We start from the raw sequence: 4,754 nt of genomic DNA, 5'->3' as shown, positions 1-4,754 counted from the left end.
TGTTTGTTTGTGAAAAGTGGTAAAACGTGAACACAAATTTATAAACGCGTTTTACTTAATTAATTGGTGAATTATATGTAATAAAAGCATAAAATACGCATGTGAGCATTGAAAATATAATATGTAACACAAAATATAAGTGATAAGTGGCATATTTTAAAAAAATTAGGGGGTGATAGTAGACATTATTTAACAACAAATTGCTAAAATACTATTAGCAATTATATTATGAGAGTGAACAAGTCATGTTGAGGAGGCCTCCCCCAACATCCTCACCATGTTTCATGACGAAATTCCTTATACTTTCGCTGAAATTTCGATTGGTTCCGTTTTGGAAAGCCCACCCCATAAATCTTGTAAAGAACCGGCCCGAATTGATAATTTGAACTACGAAAAGCGGCAAAACCATCAATGTTGATTCTCAATGATATTTCCGAATTTCAATAAACGTTTCCAAATAAAACTTACGAACGTATCGACAGCCACTTCCGACTACTGACACTTTAAACTTGTCATCGAAATTTCAAAATGGCAGCTTCCAACAGTACGTAAGAAAAGTTCCTACAGTACGAAAATCGAAGTCTAGACACATACCTACAAAACAGAGTTGCACGTAGTGTTGCCAGATTGCCAATTTGGTCGTCATTTTGGAAATTTTTAAGGGCATGACGAATTGACGAATTTTTACTCCAATGGCGATTTTTTTTCTATGCGCGAATTTGGATGGTTCTCAAGTTTAAAGATAGTTACACAGACAAATAAAAATTGCTAATATATAAATGTCATTTCGAAATTATATCATGCGGCAGAGCTAACAGTAGTTGTCGATAAGTAGATTTCTTCTATATTTCATCACTATTTTTGAAGTTTTTGGGGACAAATTCGTAGCTTTTGCGCTTTGTACGGATACATATTTTATTGAGCGAAGGAACTTGTAAATAAAATATTTAGCAAAAATTGTAAGTATTAACAGTTTTAATACATATGTTAAAGTTTCAGTGTGCGCAAATATTTAATGTTCTCAATACCTCAGCTGTCGCGTCAGAATATGCTTTTTTGCAAGAAAGGTAAACTTGAAGGAATTTTGTTCAAACGGGACTTATCAAAAGGAAATGATTGTTCTTGTTTTGAGATTTATCCAACCAGCGATATACTTAAAAGTTTCAAAAATGAAACGTAGCATTAAAAATGTACCTGATTAAAGCTTAGTATACGGTTCTCAATAAAATCGAAAAATTCATAAAATCGTCCGAAGAAATGAAAAATAAATGTTCTGCTATAAACATTTCCTAAAATCAGTCTGAGGATCTGAGGAAAACACGTTTGTATATTTAGTCCTTAAATAAAATTTACTCCCACGGTAAAGTTCCTTTTCAAGCAACAAAAAAAAATTAAGCAAATTTTTTTATTTGATGAAAAAACTTTGTGACAAAAACAAATGTTATACGACTAATACAAAGTTTCACTAATCAATGAATTTATCAGACTGTTAAAATTTATAATGTTTAGTTTTCCGAACAAAATTGTGTCATTTTAAATTTTGACAAGCTGATTAATTTTAAATTTGTTAGTGCAGCCGGGCATTAATGATCTAAAAATGGCGAAGAAAATCCGATTTTATTGCAATCAAAAATATTTTTATTGAAAGTAATGTAAAGTATAACAATTCGAAAAAAAGTTTAACTTTTTGTTTTTTACGTATATCTATCAGAAAAAAACCAAAACAGCTTCCTGGTTCTGTTTATTTTAACTTTTTATGTTGACGATTTCACATGCAAATGACGATTTTTGAGCAACAAACTGAACGAACGAATTCTCACTTCTGTAACCTTGCAACACTGGTTGCAAGTTGCGGACTTAAGTTCTGAACAGATTGAACGGGCCACACCTTCCAAATTGTTATTTTCATAATCTAAACGCTTGCGATGACGACATGATTTTTTTGAACGCAGCAGCGACATCATAAATTTGTATGAGTTGGATATAAAATAAGAGGAAGAACCTTATCTGTCGCTGGAAATATAGAAATAGATCTAATCTGGCCAAAACCACAGGCGTCACGTAGCCCGGTCGTCGCCAAAATAGGTTCTTTCACAAGAACGATAGAATACAAGATTGCGCATTCCCGCAGAATGACATTTGTGGCAACGGGTAAACAAAGAATATGGCGAAGAACAATGAGTTGACAGTTGTGAATTTGCAGTGAGAAAACATGTTTTCTTCTCGATTCACCAATTTCTCAAGCAATCTTTGAATATAGCAAATTAAGCACTACGTTAACAAAAAATATACAAACACTCTTGAAATGTGTTCAAAAGAATAGGTCTTATTAATTAACTATTTAGAATTTTTGTGTTTGTATTGCAGGTGCCGAAAAACTGATAATATCTTGTCGCAGCGCATGTTTTCTTGCAGAAAGTGGTTGATGCTTGCTTACCTCCGATTTTAATTTGTAATTTGTGGTATTTCAACGTTTTCAACTTAACATGTCGTGTTTAAAAGTGGTCCGTAAAGTGCTTCATGCATATTACGCTGGTGTCTAAATTTCATGGCTTCTCCTGCCGGCAGAACTCTACCCACTTTCTGGCCAAGGCGTCGTCGCGGGGAAACAAAAAAAACTGCATTTGGGGGCTTTACCCCTACAGCTGCTGCAATTCACCACACGACACGACATTTTTATAAAGTTTTTATTACAAATAAAACGTTTTTTACTTCAGAACGCACGAATTACTTCGATTTTTCACTTGAAAGTACACAATACGTTTGCAATACGTTTGCACTTGTTTCTAAACAAAAAGTTTGTTTACGTATTGCCATAAATGTCAAAGTCGGCAAAACCAAAGTAGCGGTTTCGGGAATGCGCCACCTTCAGTTCATTTCACCATGGTTCTTTCACGTACGCAGCGCGGAATCCCACGGGTGGCCAAAACAGCCCAGAACTCATTCCCGTACTCAAAAAATGGGTAATAGTGAGCGAAAGTTGGAACGTATTGGATCGTAAGTGTCTTCTTTTTCCTGTCCGAAACAGCCCGGACTTTTTCTCCGGGTAAAAATGGATAAAGTGTCGAAGTGCATATCAGCTGTTTTGTGTTTACATGTTACTTGCGTTTACTTGGTGCTTTTAAGGAATAGAGGAAGTCCTGTTGATGTATTTTCAATCTTACATACATATATATACATATCTAATTAGGAAAACCGAAATTAAATTTCCAAGTGTTTGCATGTGTGGGTTCTCTTTACTTCTGGACTTTGTTCCATTTTTGAGAGCAAATTTTACGCTTATTCTCTAATTACCGGATCGGGCATAATGCGAAGCGCACATTAGTGCGATTCTGTCGTTGCGAATATATTGCGAATTCGGCTGTTCACTTCGAATCCGCTATCGTTCAGACACTAGTGCGATTTTTTCGCGACGGATTCCGATGTAAAATTCACTTAATTGTTCCTTTTTTCGTATATTTTTGTACATGGCGCGCTCACATCATATAAAATAGGATTGTTACGAACATTTTCTATTAGTTTTTGCATGTATTGCTATGACACTCTTCTTCTTCCTCTTTGACGCCTTCAAACACTGCAAGCCGAATTTCGAACGCGTCAAAAGAGAGGAAGATTGGATATTCGCAAAATTCACAGCGACGGAATCGTGCAAGTGTGCGCTGGCTCGTTAAAATATATGGGTAGTATTGTTGTTAATTTTGGCTCTGCGGATTCGTAACGTCAGAATCATGGTAATGTGCGCTTCGCACAAGAGTACGTGTAAAAATAATTTGACAGCTGTGGTCAGTAGCTGTCGTTTTCATTGTGTTCGGTCTATTACGCTTCGATAATGCTACCACTAGATTTCATATTGTTGCGGCATTCATTTCCAAAATTAATTTCATTTCATTAATGATCATTTTGTATAAAGAAGCTAACCAATTGGCTATATGATTAATATTTAAGTAAACTATAGTTACGTTTCTAGGGGTGCGATTTCACTGAAGCGCATATATATGTTTTATTTTTAATCTGGATTTTATGGAGTTTTGTGGCAACACCTAATTCTTTAGTTGACAGCCGTCAAGACCGCAGTGTACGCGCGTGTGTGCGAGAATAGTGATGCAGTTTGGTAGCGCCGCCTGTATTTAATATCAATTTAAAATAAGTTACTTGCGTCCAATTTGGTTCGAGTTAAATTTTAGCCACTGTGAAGATCGGTACAACACTAAAAAAATATTTAGTGCGCGCGTTAAATATCAATTTTTGCGGCTTCAATTTCGACTATTTGTCAGTATTTGTTCACTTTTCGTGTGCGTTCCTAGTGTACAAGAAAGGAAAGGCGACCGTTAGCTCTCACTGCCCCGCTAGCAACAACATAAGTTACATTTCCGAGTGCATCTTATAAAATCTTATAGAGCGCTTTTCAACGTTTTATCCGCTGGGTGTTGATTGCTCCAAGTGTAAGTTAACATTTATTATCAAATAATACCCTTGCAAGCGATTAGTCATCGTATCCGTGAAAGGAATGTGGAAATGGCAAATTTTTCTATAGCCACTTGCTGCCGCACCCTTGTGCTCTTGTTTCGGGCTAGGTTGTGCTATGCAAGCGCCGTGAAAATGTCAAATTGTAATTCCACCCATATTTTTTTGTCCATTTTTAGTGTTTGTAAAAAAAAAGTTGAATACAGAACAGAAATTAAAAGAGCTGAACATAAAGGAGAGAGATAGAATGTGTGAGGAAAGTAATTGAAAAGGAAACGAAAGCGAAACTG

At 35.7% G+C, this 4,754-nt stretch overlaps 2 protein-coding genes across 2 annotated transcripts in view; both read left to right on the top strand.

Moving 5' to 3' along the window:
• Nucleotides 1-4,754, top strand: part of LOC118737162 (elongation of very long chain fatty acids protein-like) — a 92,396-nt gene that overhangs the window by 77,054 nt on the left and 10,588 nt on the right. The window lies entirely within an intron of this gene.
• Nucleotides 4,071-4,754, top strand: part of LOC118737161 (elongation of very long chain fatty acids protein) — a 57,032-nt gene continuing 56,348 nt past the window's right edge. The window contains exon 1 of the mRNA XM_036467498.1: nucleotides 4,071-4,442. The gene's annotated coding sequence lies outside the window, so the exon portion shown is untranslated. The remainder of the gene's footprint in view (nucleotides 4,443-4,754) is intronic.

This window comes from Rhagoletis pomonella, unplaced genomic scaffold, assembly GCF_013731165.1.
Source record: "Rhagoletis pomonella isolate Grant_MI unplaced genomic scaffold, Rhpom_1.0 Rhpom_scaffold_00004, whole genome shotgun sequence".
Lineage (NCBI taxonomy): Eukaryota > Metazoa > Arthropoda > Insecta > Diptera > Tephritidae > Rhagoletis > Rhagoletis pomonella.
The sequence above is the reverse complement of the archived record's forward strand: the minus strand, read 5'-3'. Positions and strand labels throughout refer to the sequence as shown.